At 48.2% G+C, this 16106-nt stretch overlaps 1 long non-coding RNA gene across 1 annotated transcript in view; it reads right to left on the bottom strand.

Moving 5' to 3' along the window:
• LOC137531584 (uncharacterized) overlaps positions 1-15612 on the bottom strand; it is a 56528-nt gene extending 40916 nt beyond the window's left edge. The window contains exon 1 of the long non-coding RNA XR_011023677.1: positions 15384-15612. This is a non-coding gene — a long non-coding RNA (uncharacterized lncRNA). The remainder of the gene's footprint in view (positions 1-15383) is intronic.
• Positions 15613-16106: the final 494 nt, after the last annotated feature.

The raw sequence follows: 16106 nt of genomic DNA, 5'->3' as shown, positions 1-16106 counted from the left end.
GCAAGAAGAAAGCCATTGTTAATAGAAAAGCATAAGAAGTCCCGTTTGCAGTTTGCCACAAGCCATGTGGGGGACACAGCAAACATGTGGAAGAAGGTGCTCTGGTCAGATGAGACCAAAATTGAACTTTTTTACCAAAATGCAAAACGCTATGTGTGGCGGAAAACTAACACTATTATAATGGTGCAGAGTGCGCCCACCCACTCAACTTTCCAGATACTGGTTACTTGTTATAAGCGTATATCCACAAAGTTCAGAGTCTTCGCTATCATAAATCCACAGATCAGTCTATTGATATATATGTAGACAGCGCTCCTCTTCTTACGTCTCAACCTGCAGGATTAAACCTGGACATAGTGCATTACTGTTAAACTTAACACACTGACACCCCCGTGCTTTATAGTACTCCACACGTGCTCCACACTTAATACAATGATCCACACGACCCCTACAGAAATGCAGGCTCACCAGATGCAATCCACCTCGTTTTTCAGGTGGGTCTCTCACATGAATCAATAAGCCAACGAACCAGCAGCTTCAGATCTCCAAAAGAGTTTAATCCACATTCCTTTTAAAATCACAATAAAAAAACAAGGCCAACATAGCGTAAAACAATAGCTGCCAGTGCCCTGCGCTAAGATGCACTCACGTCATAAGAATGAATTATGCGCATATCAGGCCTCACGTAGGGCTTGCGGTGTCACCTCCAGTGCGGTTTCGGCGTCCCGTCTCCGCTATGGCGCTTCCGCTCGTGTATAGGTTGTAGCCGGCTTGCGTTCCCCAATCTGCTCCAAGCTCCGCTTGGAGCGCCTGACGTCACTGGGAGCAGATTGGGGAACGCGAGCCGGCTACAACCTATACACGAGCGGAAGCGCCATAGCGGAGACGGGACGCCGAAACCGCACTGGAGGTGACACCGCAAGGCCTACGTGAGGCCTGATATGCGCATAATTCATCCTTATGACGTGAGTGCATCTTAGCGCAGGGCACTGGCAGCTATTGTTTTACGGTTTTACGCTATGTTGGCCTTGTTTTTTTATTGTGATTTTAAAAGGAATGTGGATTAAACTCTTTTGGAGATCTGAAGCTGCTGGTTCGTTGGCTTATTGATTCATGTGAGAGACCCACCTGAAAAACGAGGTGGATTGCATCTGGTGAGCCTGCATTTCTGTAGGGGTCGTGTGGATCATTGTATTAAGTGTGGAGCACGTGTGGAGCACTATAAAGCACGGGGGTGTCAGTGTGTTAAGTTTAACAGTAATGCACTATGTCCAGGTTTAATCCTGCAGGTTGAGACGTAAGAAGAGGAACGGAAAACTAACACTGCACATCACTCTGAACACACCATCCCCACTGTCAAATATGGTGGTGGCAGCATCATGCTCTGGGGGTGCTTCTCTTCAGCAGGGACAGGGAAGCTGGTCAGAGTTGATGGGAAGATGGGTGAAGCCAAATACAGGGCATTCTTGGAAGAAAACCTCTTGGAGTCTGCAAAAGACTTGAGATTGGGGCAGAGGTTCACCTTCCAGCAGGACAACGACCCTAAACATAAAGCCAGGGCAACAATGGAAAGGTTTAAAACAAAACATATCCAAGTGTTAGAATGGCCCAGTCAAAGTCCAGATCTAAATCCAATCGAGAATCTGTGGCAAGATCTGAAAACTGCTGTTCACAAACGCTATCCATCTAATCTCACTGAGCTGGAGCTGTTTTGCAAAGAAGAATGGGCAAATATTTCAGTCTCTAGATGTGCAAAGCTGGTAGAGACATACCCTAAAAGACTGGCAGCTGTAATTGCAGCAAAAGGTGATTCTACAAAGTATTGACTCAGGGGGCTGAATAATTATGCACACCCCACTTTACAGTTATTGATTTGTAAAAAAATGTTTGGAATCATATATGATTTTAGTTTCACTTCTCACGTGTACACCACTTTGTATTGGTCTTTCATGTAGAATTCCAATAAAATTGATTCATGTATGTGGCAGTAATGTGACAAAATGTGGAAAACTTCAAGGGGGCCGGATACTTTTGCAAGCCAATTTATATTTCTTAAGGATCTATAAAAGAACAAATTGCACAATATCCGGTATTTTATAAAAGGTCTCTGTGCGGACTTAGATGATTACAATCCTCTCTCCAAGTTGGCAGATGCTCCCTATATATATCTTAAAGAGGAACTGTAACGACAAAACGTCCCCTGGGGGGTACTCACCTCGGGTGGGGGAAGCCTCCGGATCCTAATGAGGCTTCCCACGCCGTCCTCCATCCGTCAGGGGTCTCGCTGCAGCCCTCCGTGCAGCGGTGACGTAATATTTACCTTCCTGGCTCCTGCGCAGGCGCTCTGACGGCTGTCGGCTCCGAAGTAGGCGGAAATACCCGATCGCCGTCGGGTCTGCTCTACTGCCAGTAGAGCGGACCTGACGGAGATCGGGTATTTCCGTCTATTTCCGTGCCGAAAGCCGCCACAGCGCCCCCACTGGAGCCAGCAAAGGTAAATATTGAAGCTACAGTCGGCTCTGTCGCCGGCTGTTCGGAGGGCTGCAGCGAGACCCCCGTGGGACAGAGGACGGCGTGGGAAGCCTCATTAGGATCTGGAGGCTTCCCCCACCCGAGGTGAGTACCCCCCAGGGGAGGTTTTTGTTGTTACAGAGTCTCTTTAAAGAGACTCTGAAGTCTACCTAAAATTAGATTTGATTTTAAAAACCTCATTAACATTATAGTCTGACCTAAAACGCTGCAGAACTGCGACCGGAAAACCCCCTCGATCACCCCAAACTCACGGGGGGTATAGGGCAGGCAAAATGCACGACTTTCTTGTGGATTTTGCTGCCGCCTCTATGCGCGTCAATCAGCGCGTATCTCGGCCTCTCACCATCCCTCTCAGTGAAGGAAGACTGAGAGGGGAGGGAGAGAGGCAGCGATCGGCGCTGATTGACGCGCATAGAGGCAGAGCTGCACTGCCTCTATGCGGAAGTTGCCTCCGTGTACCCCCGTGAGTTTGGGGGGATCGAGGGGGTTTTCAGCCGCGGTTCTGCGGCGTTTTAGGTCGGACTATAATGTTAATGATGAGGTTTTTAAACTAAAAACCTCATTATAGGTGAGACTTCAGAGTCTCTTTAAAGAGAACCAGAGCTAAAGTAAAGAAAAGATTCTATACATACCTGGGGCTTCCTCCAGCCCCATACGCACTGATCGATCCCACGCCGCCATCCACCGCTGCCTGCATCTACGAGAACCGGCTCCCCGCTGTTCCGTCAGTCGGAGCCGGTCTAGCGTAGCAGAAGTGCGCTCTTTGCGTATCTCTGCAGCAGGCCCTGGAGAGATACATAGACGGTGCACTTCTCCAGCCTAGCCCGGCTCCGATGATGTCAGTGACAGGAGCCGGTTCTCGTAGATGCGGGCAGCGGTGGGATCGATCAGCGCGTATGGGGCTTGAGGAAGCCCCAGGTATGTATAGAATCTTTTCTTTACTTCAGCTCTGGTTCCCTTTAAGGCATCCCAACTTTATGCAATGTGATAATGTATTAGCCTCCGGTATTAACTACAGCACCATGCAGGCGGGACCTGTGATTAAGACATACCGGTTTCTTCCGTCATCCAGTGCTCTAGGGAGCTTGTAACAGTTCGTGTTCATAGGGATAATATCCACACATAAATGTATGCCTGCAAAACATATAGCTGTATTAATACAGCTATGGAGAGGATATGCCATGGATGTCAAGAAATCTATGCAGTTATGTTGCAATGGGAATTGAGTGAGATAATTGCCAGTGATGGACAAAAGAAGGTTAATATCACCGTAAGTTATCCATGATGGTGGAAGGGAAGAGCAATGAAAGATGTTATATATGGCTCCCTGTCACCAGCAATTCAATGATTCTGAGGAAGACAGACGTACTTTCTGTCGAAACATGTCAATCTAATTGTGACCTTTGGAGTGTGGGGCGCCCTAACTTTTCCTTTGGATACAAATACCTCTTCCTCTTTTCCACAAACACCGCATAGGAACCAACCAGCGGCAAGTTTTGTCCAAGTGGAATGCAAGGTAGTAGTTGAATTGCCTGCTGCCACGCAGACACTGGTGGAGGAAGTGACGCCCCCCCCCCCCGTCTCTCTGCAGGACCGGAAATCAATTGCCGGCGCACGCTGGAAGTGGATACCGGAGTAACATCTTCGCACCAAGGGACGAGCGAGCCGATTATACTTAGAAGGCGGTCTGGATGCGGTACTGTACCCGGTTGGTGAGACTGTTTTGCATGCATACATTTATGTGCGGATATTATCCCTACTAACACGAACTGTTACAAGCTTCCTAGAGCACTGGATGACGGAAGAAGCTGGTGTGTCTTAATCACAGGTCCCGCCTGCATGATACTGTAGTTAATACCGGAGGCTAATACAGTATCACACTGCATAAAGTTGGGATGCCTTAAGATATATGTAGGGAGCATCTGCCAACTTGGAGAGAGGATTGTAATCATCTAAGTCCACGTAGATACCTTTTTTAAAATACCGGATATTGTGCAATTTGTTCTTTTATAGATCCTTAAGAAATATATATATATGCATAGGACATCTTTATTTATATATATATATATATATATATATATATATATATATATATATATATATATATATATATATATATATTTTATATATTCTTTTCACAATTTTGTCATATTTTTTAATAATGGGAATATTTTTGAAGAACCAGTGTGCTCTCGTGTGAAAGAGCGTGTGCATGTGTGGTATATGTGGAATTATTATTATCTCTCAAATAAAATGAAACAATAGTAAATATTGGAAATATCGAGTTTATTCCAGCGCTCCTACTTTATGATTTATGTTTGAGGGTCACTATTAGTGCTGAGGATGGGAGAGAACACGATGGGTGCTGGGCATAGCTAGAAAGAGCCAGGAGAGGGATGTTGCTTCCCTCCAGCATTCCACTCCAGGAGAGGACTGGGACCTTTTGGACTGGAGGGAAAACACAACCTAGTGGCCCTTTTATGGCAGCCCTAGCCCATTGGTTAGTATTGTGGTAATCATTATCCCACATATGAAATGCAGTAATCATTACCCCATGTATGAAATGCAGCAAGCATTACGGCACATAGAAATGTACCACATGGATTCCACAGCCCTGGTTACCCTAGATATGAAATGCGGCACACGTTTATATGAAACACTGCACACATTATCCCACATATAAAATGTAACACATGTTAGCCCATATATGAAAAGGGGCACACATTCCCTATATATGAAATGCAGCACAACTTAACACATGTATAAAATGCAGCACGTTAGCCCTTTTAGAAAATGGAGCATGTTAGCCCATATAGAAAATGCCGCACAACTTAACACATATATAAAATGCAGCACATTAGCCAATATAGAAAATGCAGCACAACTTAACACATATATAAAATGCAGCACAACGTAACACATATATAAAATGCACCACAACTTAACACATATATTAAATGCAGCACATTAGCCCATACAGAAAATGCAGCACGTTAGCCCTTTTAGAAAATGGAGCACGTTAGCCCATATAGAAAATGCTGCACAACTTAACACATATATAAAATGCAGCACATTAGCCCATATATAAAATGCAGCACAACTTAACACACACAGTGGTTTGCAAAAGTATTCGGCCCCCTTGATGTTTTCCACATTTTGTCACATTACTGCCACAAACATGAATCAATTTTATTGGAATTCCACGTGAAAGACCAATACAAATTGGTGTACACGTGAGAGGTGGAACAAAAATCATACATGATTCCAAACATTTTTTACAAATCAATAACTGCAAAGTGGGGTGTGCGTAATTATTCAGCCCCCTTTGGTCTGAGTGCAGTCAGTTGCCCATAGACATTGCCTGATGAGTGCTAATGACTAAATAGAGTGCACCTGTGTGTAATCTAATGTCAGTACAAATACAGCTGCTCTGTGACGGCCTCAGAGGTTGTCTAAGAGAATCTTGGGAACAACAACACCATGAAGTCCAAAGAACACATCAGACAGGTCAGGGATAAAGGTATTGACAAATTTAAAGAGTAACTGTCAGGCTGCAGAAGCTAATTTAAACCTCTATTCTCCTGTGTTAAACAGTTTAGAAGGAAGCCCAAAAGCAATTAGTGAAGATAAAAATCTCAGTTACCTTTGATGTGTGCTTATCAGCAAGTCTGTTATTCTTAAGAAGACGCAAGCCGCATATTACTGCAAAGCATTCTGGGGCTCTCCCCTCGGCTGCTAATGAGACCTTACAGCAGCCTGTAATCGCGTAGCACTGATAAATCTCGGGCAGACTACACTGCAGGAGTCAGCTATTGTTCCTAGCCACATGGCTCATTAATATTCACTGCACACTGTGTTATTTAGTACAAGCTTATCTGTGATCAGGAAGCAGGCAGGACATGACGACACATTTGACAGAAAAACATGGAGCCTGCCATGAGCTGTCAGGAGCATCTATCTCTGCATATACTATATACAAATTCTGTGAAATCCAAACGTGGACAGTGAAATGCATATGTAATGTAAGTACAGCCAATCTTTAGCTACTGATATATGTGTTTATTTTCTCTGAGACCTTATACCTAACAGCTCCTCTTTAAAGCAGGCTTAGGCTACAAAAAGATTTCCAAAGCCTTGAACATCCCACAGAGCACTGTTCAAGTAATCATTCAGAAATGGAAGGAGTATGGCACCAGGGCCGCGCCTGGGCGGGTGCTGCGGGTGCATTGCACCCAGGCGCCGGCCTGTGACAGACGCCGGCGGGTCATCCGCGGCCGCCTATCTCATTCTCATCTCCCCGGGTGCTAGACAGGACAGTGACACACTGTGCGGGCGGCTGTGCCTGACGTCACATGTAGACGTCGGCGCAGCCCAATGGGGAAACAGGCAGGAAGCCCACCCACCTGACCTCATGTCACGCTTGACGGGGGGAGGAGCCCGAGCCTCAGCCTCAACGTGTGAGACTACCGCGGCTTCCCGCCCGACCCGACCCGACCCGTGGTGCGTGCAGCCTGCGTGGAAAGAGAGCGAGTGGAAAGAGAGCGAGCCGGAGAGCTACTAGCAGCGGCGCCAGGCCGCCAGCACAGACGCAGTGACTGCCCGGCCCGCAGCCCGGCCTGCGCCTCCTAGTGCCGACCGCCACCGTCCGGAAAGAGAGCGAGCCAGAGAGAGCTACTATCAGTGGCGCCAGGCCAGCCACCAGCACAGACGCAGTGACTGCCCGCCCCGCAGCCCGGCCTGGGCTGCGCCTCCTAGTGCCACCGTGACCCGCCACCATCCAGAAAGAGAGCGAGCCAGACCAGAGAGAGCTACTAGCAGCGACGCCAGGCCAGCCGCCAGCACAGACGCAGTGACTGCCCGCCTGCAGCCCGGCCTGCGCCTCCTAGTGCCACCGGCCGTGGTCACAGTCAGCTGCAGCCGCCCGCAGAGCCACTGCCTGCCTATATGCTCCTCCACCCAGACCCAGCCAGAGGTGAGTGAATTGCTGCCAATAAGATTGCATTTGTCATGTGGTGGGGGAAATGAAATCTGTTGCCATTAAGATTGCATTTGTCATGTGGTGGGGGAAATGAAATCTGTTGCCATTAAGATTGCATTTGTGGGGAAATATGCTGCGATTAAGATTGCAGTTGTGTGGGTAAATCTGGCTGCCGTTAAGATTGCATTTGTGGGGAAATCTGGCTGCCGTTAAGATTGCATTTGTGGGGAAATCTGGCTGCCGTTAAGATTGCATTTGTGGGGAAATCTAGCTGCCGTTAAGATTGCATTTGTGTGGGGAAATCTGGCTGCTTTAAGATTGCATTTGTGTGGGGAAATCTGGCTGCCGTTAAGATTGCATTCGTGGGGAAATCTGGCTGCCGTTAAGATTGCATTTGTGGGGAAATCTAGCTGCCGTTAAGATTGCATTTGTGTGGGGAAATCTGGCTGCCGTTAAGATTGCATTTGTGGGGAAATCTGGCTGCCATTAAGATTGCATTTGTGGGGAAATCTGGCTGCCGTAAAGATTGAATTTGTGGGGAAATGTGGCTGCCGTAAAGATTGTATGTGTGAGGAAATCTGGCTGCCGTAAAGATTGAATTTGTGGGGAAATCTGGCTGCCGTAAAGATTACATTTGTGGGGAAATCTGGCTGCCGTAAAGATTGCATTTGTGGGGAAATCTGGCTGCCATAAAGATTGAATTTGTGGGGAAATCTGGCTGCCGTAAAGATTGCATCTGTGGGGAAATCTGGCTGCCGTAAAGATTAAATTTGTGGGGAAATCTGGCTGCCGTAAAGATTGCATTTGTGGGGAAATCTGGCTGCCATAAAGATTGCATCTGTGGGGAAATCTGGCTGCCGTAAAGATTGCATCTGTGGGGAAATCTGGCTGCCGTAAAGATTGAATTTGTGGGGAAATCTGGCTGCCGTAAAGATTGCATCTGTGGGGAAATCTGGCTGCCGTAAAGATTGCATCTGTGGGGAAATCTGGCTGCCGTAAAGATTGCATCTGTGGGGAAATCTGGCTGCCATAAAGATTGTATCTGTGGGGAAATCTGGCTGCCGTAAAGATTGCATCTGTGGGGAAATCTGGCTGCCGTAAAGATTGCATTTGTGGGGAAATCTGGCTGCCGTAAAGATTGTATCTGTGGGGAAATCTGGCTGCCGTAAAGATTGCATTTGTGAGGAAATCTGGCTGCCGTTAAGATTGCATTTGTGGGGAAATCTGGCTGCCGTAAAGATTGTATCTGTGGGGAAATCTGGCTGCCGTAAAGATTGCATCTGTGGGGAAATCTGGCTGCCGTAAAGATTGCATCTGTGGGGAAATCTGGCTGCCGTAAAGATTGCATCTGTGGAGAAATCTGCTGCCAATAATATTGCATTTGTGGGAAAATCTGCTGCCAATAAGATTGCATTTTGTGGTCGGCCGTCCCTCCACCATGTGGACTATTGTGCGCATGTGGGGAAATCGACTGCTGCCAATAAGATTGCATTTGTGGGGAAATCTGCTGCCATTAAGATTGCATTTGTGGGGAAATCTGCTGCCAATTCTCATTGCATTTGTGGAGAAATCTGCTGCCAATAAGATTGCATTTGTGGGGAAATCGACTGCTGCCAATAAGATTGCATTTGTGGGGAAATCGACTGCTGCCAATAAGATTGCATTTGTGGGGAAATTGACTGCTGCCAATAAGATTGCATTTGTGGGGAAATCTGATGCCAATTCTCATTGCATTTGTGGAGAAATCTGCTGCTAATAATATTGCATTTGTGGGGAAATCTGCTGCCAATAAGATTGCATTTTGTGGTCGGCCGGCCCTCCACCATGTGGACTATTGTGCGCCACTGCCCTCGATACGATATCCCCGGTGCACCGGTATGTATCTTTAGATTGGAAAATGGATTGATTCATTGCTATGCATGAAAGAGGGGTAGGAATGGGGTATCACATGCATGCGTAAAGAGGTGGAAGGTGTGGGTGTGATTAGGCAGGACATGGGTGTGGTTATGTGGTTGGGCGCGGTTAATTTAACCACTCCCATAGGCGCCAGAGAAAATCTTGCACCCAGGTGCCAGGCACCCCAGGCTCACCCCTGTATGGCACAACTGTAAACCTACCAAGACAAGGCCGTTCACCTAAACTTACAGGCCGAACAAGGAGAGCGCTGATCAGAAATGCAGTCAAGAGGCCCATGGTGACTCTGGACAAGATGCAGAGATCTACAGTTTAGGTGGGGGAATCTGTCCATAGGACAACTATTAGTCGTGCACTGCACAAAGTTGGCCTTTATGGAAGAATGGCAAGAAGAAAGCCATTGTTAACAGAAAAGCATAAGAAGTCCCGTTTGCAGTTTGCCACAAGCCATGTGGGGGACACAGCAAACATGTGGAAGAAGGTGCTCTGGTCAGATGAGACCAAAATGGAACTTTTTGGCCAAAATGCAAAACGCTATGTGTGGCAGAAAACTACCACTGCACATCACTCAGAGCACACCATCCCCACTGTCAAATATGGTGGTGGCAACATCATGCTCTGGGGGTGCTTCTCTTCAGCAGGGACAGGGAAGCTGGTCAGAGTTGATGGGAAAATGGATGGAGCCAAATACAAGGCAATCTTGGAAGAAAACCTCTTGGAATCTGCAAAAGACTTGAGACTGGGGCGGAGGTACACCTTCCAGCAGGACAACGACCCTAAACATAAAGCCAGGGCAACAATGGAATGGTTTAAAACAAAACATATCCATGTGTTAGAATGGCCCAGCCAAAGTCCAGATCTAAATCCAATCAAGAATCTGTGGCAAGATCTGAAAACTGCTGTTCACAAACGCTATCCATCTAATCTCACTGAGCTGGAGCTGTTTTGCAAAGAAGAATGGGCAAATATTTCAGTCTCTAGATGTGCAAAGCTGGTAGAGATATACCCTAAAAGACTAGCAGCTGTAATTGCAGCAAAAGGTGGTTCTACAAAGTATTGACTCAGGGGGCTGAATAATTACACACACCCCACTTTGCAGTTATTGATTTGTAAAAAATGTTTGGAATCATATATGATTTTCGTTCCACTTCTCACGTGTACACCACTTTGTATTGGTCTTTCACATGGAATTCCAATAAAATTGATTCATGTTTGTGGCAGTAATGTGACAAAATGTGGAAAACTTCAAGAGGGCCGAATACTTTTGCAAACCACTGTATACGGTATAAAATGCAGAACATTAGCCCATACAGAAAATGCAGCATGTTAGCCCATCCTGTATATAAAATACAGCACGTTAGTTATATAGAGCATGAAAGCCCATATAGAAAATGCAGCACAACTTAACACATATAGAAAATGCAGCACGTTAGCCCATGTATAAAATGTAGCATGTTAGCCAATATATAAAATGCGGTATGTTAGCCCATATAGAAAATGCAGCACATTAGCCCATATATAAAATTCAGCACGTTGGCTCATATAGAAAAAGCAGTATGCTATCCCAAATGGAAAATACAGTATGGTAGCCCATATAGAAAATGCAGCATGTTAACCCATATAGAAAATGCTATGTTAGCCCATATAGAAAATGTTGCATATTAGCCCATACAGAAAATGTATCATGCTATCCCAAATGGAAAATGCAGAATAGTAGCCTATATAGAGAACACAGCACAATAGCGCATAAAGTAAATGCAATACGTTAGCCTATAAAGAAAATTCAGACCGTTAACCCACATATAAAAGGCAGCAAGTTATACCATATATAAAAGGCAGCAAGTTATACCATATATAAAAGGCAGCAAGTTATACCATATATAAAAGGCAGCACATTGTACCATATATAAAATGCAGCATGTTAGCCCATATGGAAAATGTACGTAATTAAAAGGAAATTTTGGCGCTCAGGAAAGCTGATAGTATATTATCAGTAAATGTACCAATACTCTACTATTAAAGTGTAAAGAAGGTTTGTCAAATATTGGTAATAAATTCTGATATTTTACTAAAGCTAAACCTAATCCTGCCCTCACACAGAACCCTCCCCCTGATGCCTAACCCTAACCAGACCCCTCCCCCACGCAAACACTCTACCTAACGCCTAACCCTATCCACCCCCCCCCCCACACACACAATTACACTACCTGACGCTTAATCCCCCCTGTACAAACCTCCTACCTAATACCTAACCCTAACTATCCTCCCCCCACAAACACCCTACCTGACACCTAACGCCACCACCCCACACACCTTATTCTCACACAGAACCCTCCCCCCTGACGCCTAACCCTAACCAGACCCCCCCCCCCCCCCCCCCGACGCAAACACTCTACCAAATGCCTAACCCTATCCATATAATCCAAATATTTGTATAGCGCTTTTTTCCTATCGGACTCAAAGCGCTCAAGAGCTGCAGTCACTGGGACGTGCTCAAGAGGCCACCCTGCAGTGTTAGGGAGTCTTGCCTTAGACTCCTTACTGAATAGGTACTGACCCTAGCCAGGATTCAAACCCTGGTCTCCCATGTCAAAGGCGGTGCCCTTGACCAGTACACGATCCAGCCACTATCCGCCCCCCTCCCCACAATTACACTACCTGATGCCTATTGCCCCCCTCCCCGCACAAAAACCTTACCTGATACCTAACCATCCTCCCCGCACAAACACCCTACCTGATGCCTTACCCTAACCGAACACCCCCCCAACACCCAACCTGACACCTAACACCACTGCCCCGCACAAACACCCTACATGCAGCCTTAAGGTGGCCACACACCATACAATTTTTTAAATATCTGTTCAATTTAAGAATTGCAATCAATTTTTCTGACTGATTGTAACATTTCAAAAATATGACCAATGTACCACACACATATGTTCAATTTTTCCCCAATGATGATAAAAATGATTGGAAACTCTGATAAAATTGCTTGGGTGTGTATATTAATAAATTGACAATCTAACACACACCATACAATCTTTAGAGAGATTGAAGAAAAATATCTGGCATTCCGGACAGGGCTGGTTCAAGTAACAATTGGGCCCTAGGGCAAAATTAGCCTGGGGGCCCCCCAACAGACACCCCCTAAACCAAAAAGCATCATTAGAGGCCCTTTGTTGCAGCCAAATTTCCCTCATGGGCCCCTGAGCTGGCTGCTGACCCTCCCCCAATCACCTCCCAACTTAACAGACTCTGCAGAGTCCCTGGGAAGCAACAGTTAAGATGGGGACTGACACCTTGGGGGCCCCTACAGGCTCTGGGGCTCTGAGGCAATTGCCCATTTTTTCCTATGGTAGCTCCGGCCCTGACTCTGGTTAGATAAAAATAGAAAAAAAAGGGAAATCCGATCAGATTTTTCAGTTGAATGAAAAAAAAGCTTTCGATTTTTTCAGGAGATCCGATTGTTTTTATCGAATTGCCGTAAAATCGGATCAGTTTATTGTATCGTGTGTGGCCACCTTAACTCTAACCATCCCCCAACACACACACAAACACCCTACCAAATGCCTAACCCTGACCCCCCTCCCCCCACAAACGTCCTACCTGACACCTAATGCCGTCCTCCCCCTGCACAAACACCCTACCTGATGCCTAACCACCCCGCCCAAACACCCTACCTGATGCCTAACCCTAACCACCCCTGCCCAAACACCCTACCTGATGCCTAACCCTAACCATCCCCTCATACAAACACCCTACCTGATGCCTTACCCTAACCAAACACCTCCCCAACACCCTACCTGACACCTAATGCCACTGCCCCACACAAACACCCTACCTGATGCCTAACTCTAACCATCCCCAACACACACACACACAAACATCCTACCTGATGCCTTACTCTAACCATCCCCCCCAAAACACACACAAACACCCAACCTGATGCCTAACCCTAACCCCCTCCCCCCACAAACATCCTACCTAACACCTAATGCCACCCTCCCCCCGCCCAAACACCCTACTTGATGCCTAACCCTAACCATCCTCCCTGCACAAACACCCTAACCTGATGCCTTACGCTAACCAAACAACCCTCACCTTACCAGACACCGAACGCCACCGACCTGCACAAACGCCCTACCTGGTCAGTGTGGGTCTGTGTGTGTGTGGGGGGATATGTGAGGCGAGGTCAGTGGTGGTGCCAAGGAGAGTTGAGGTCAGTGTGGGTACTGGGGAGGGGGGAGGTCAGTGTGGGTGTGGTTGGGATATGTGAGGAGATGTAAGTGTAGGTGCCAGGTATAGTTGAGGTCAGTGTGGGTACTGGGAGGGGGGGGGGGGTCAGCACGGATATAGAGGGGTAATATGTGAGGAAAGGTCAATGTGGGTACTGGGGGGGGGGGGTTTAGTGTGGGTGTAGAGGGGTAATATGTGAGGAGAGGTCAGTGTGGGTGCTAGGGAGGAGGGGGGTCAGCACGAGTATAGAGGGGCAATATGTGAGGAGAGGTCAGTGTGGGTACTGGGGAGGGGGGATCAGAGTGGGTGTAGAGGGGTAATATGTGAGGAGAGGTCAGTGGTCAGTGTGGGTACTGGGGAGGGGATCAGAGTGGGTGTAGAGGGGTGATATGTGAGGAGAGGTCAGTGGTCAGTGTGGGTACTGGGGAGGGGGGGGGGTCAGAGTGGGTATAGAGGGGTAATATGTGAGGAGAGGTCAGTGTGGGTACTGGGGAGGGGGGGGGATCAGAGTGGGAGTAGAGGGGTAATATGTGAGGAGAGGTCAGTGGTCAGTGTGGGTACTGGGGAGGGGGGGGGGGTCAGAGTGGGAATAGAGGGGTAATATGTGAGGAGAGGTCAGCGTGGGTACTGGGGGGGGGGGGGTCAGAGGGGGTGTAGAGGGGTAATATGTGAGGAGAGGTCAGTGCGGGTACTGGGGAGGTGGGGATCAGAGTGGGTGTAGAGGGGTAATATGTGAGGAGAGGTCAGTGGTCAGTGTGGGTAATGGGGAGGGGGGTCAGAGTGGGTATAGAGGGGTAATATGTGAGGAGAGGTCAGTGTGGGTACAGGGGGGGGGGGGTCAGAGTGGGTGTAGAGGGGTAATATGTGAGGAGAGGTCAGTGTGGGTACTGGGAAGGAGGGGGGGGGAATCAGAGTGGGTGTAGAGGGGTAATATGTGAGGAGAGGTCAGTGGTCAGTGTGGGTACTGGGGAGGGGGGGGGGGGTCAGAGTGGGTGTAGAGGGGTAATATGTGAGGAGAGGTCAGTGTGGGTACTGGGGAGGGGATCAGAGTGGGTGTAGAGGGGTGATATGTGAGGAGAGGTCAGTGGTCAGTGTGGGTACTGGGGAGGGGGGGGGGGTCAGAGTGGGTATAGAGGGGTAATATGTGAGCAGAGGTCAGTGTGGGTACTGGGGAGGGGGGGATCAGAGTGGGTGTAGAGGGGTAATATGTGAGGAGAGGCCAGTGGTCAGTGTGGATACTGGGTGGGGGGGGGGGCAGAGTGGGTATAGATATGGGTATAGAGGGGTAATATGTGAGGAGAGGTCAGTGTGGGTACTGGGGGGGGGGGAGGAATCAGAGTGGGTGTATAGGGGTAATATGTGAAGAGAGGTCAGTGTGGGTACTGGGGAGGTCAGTGTGGGTATAGAGGGGTAATATGTGAGGAGAGGTCAGTGTGGGTACTGGGGAGGGGGGGTCAGAGTGGGTGTAGAGGGGTAATATGTGAGGAGAGGTCAGTGTGGGTACTGGGCAGGGGGGGGGGGAGGAATCAGAGTGGGTGTAGAGGGGTAATATATGAGGAGAGGTCAGTGGTCAGTGTGGGTACTTGGGAGGTCAGAGTGAGTGTAGAGGGGTATTATGTGAGGAGAGGTCAGTGGTCAATGTCAGGGGAGGCACCATATTCCCTGCTTACCTCACTACTTCTACCTGAAGTGTTTTTCCCCGCATGTAGTGGGAGGAGCTTACCGTGGTTAGTGGGCGGAGCTTACCACGACCGAGGGGCGGGGCTTAACATGGCCTAGGGGCAGTGCCGAGGTCCTACATCTCCATCTCCCAGCAGCTCCGGGGTCACGTGACAGGCACTGTGCTTCTCCGGTCACATCACACGCCTCTTAGCTTCCCATCACCACCCCCTAGAGGCTCCGAATGGCATTACTCGTGTCTGCAGCGACCCCTCCTCCACCCCCAGCAGCGATCTCTCCTCTCTGCTCCCCTTATCACCCCGCAATCTGCCACCGAACAGCCGCCTCCCCGCCGCTAGCGCTGTGACCGCCAGGGGGCGCCCAGGGATCAGGAGATTTCCTCATGAAAGCAGCGGCATTCCTCCGGGTTTCCTGTTCGGCTCTTCAGGGGGGAGTCTGGAGACGGAGAGGCGCCGGGGGTCCCGGGTTTGGGGGTCACCGATCGCCTGAAAACCCGCGAAAAGGCGGGAGAAGAAGCACAAGTCTGGCGCAGCTGCGCGCGGAGGATGTGTCTGTTCTCAACATGGTCCGCACTGTGGCTTTATAAGGAAGCTCGGCTGCGGGAACGAGGCACTCGCCTAGAAACCGCCGAGAGGGGAGCTCTTGTCGCTGATCGCAGCTCAACCCGAAGAAGGAAGGAATGTTTTAGTAATTATTGTTTTTATTATTATGTAAACAGCAATCATAGAGTCACATGAGGATTTGAATACAGCAATTATGGTGATTA

The sequence above is a fragment of the Hyperolius riggenbachi genome, chromosome 9 (genome assembly GCF_040937935.1).
Source record: "Hyperolius riggenbachi isolate aHypRig1 chromosome 9, aHypRig1.pri, whole genome shotgun sequence".
NCBI classification, from domain to species: Eukaryota; Metazoa; Chordata; class Amphibia; order Anura; family Hyperoliidae; genus Hyperolius; species Hyperolius riggenbachi.
This window is presented reverse-complemented; position numbering and strand designations above follow the sequence as displayed.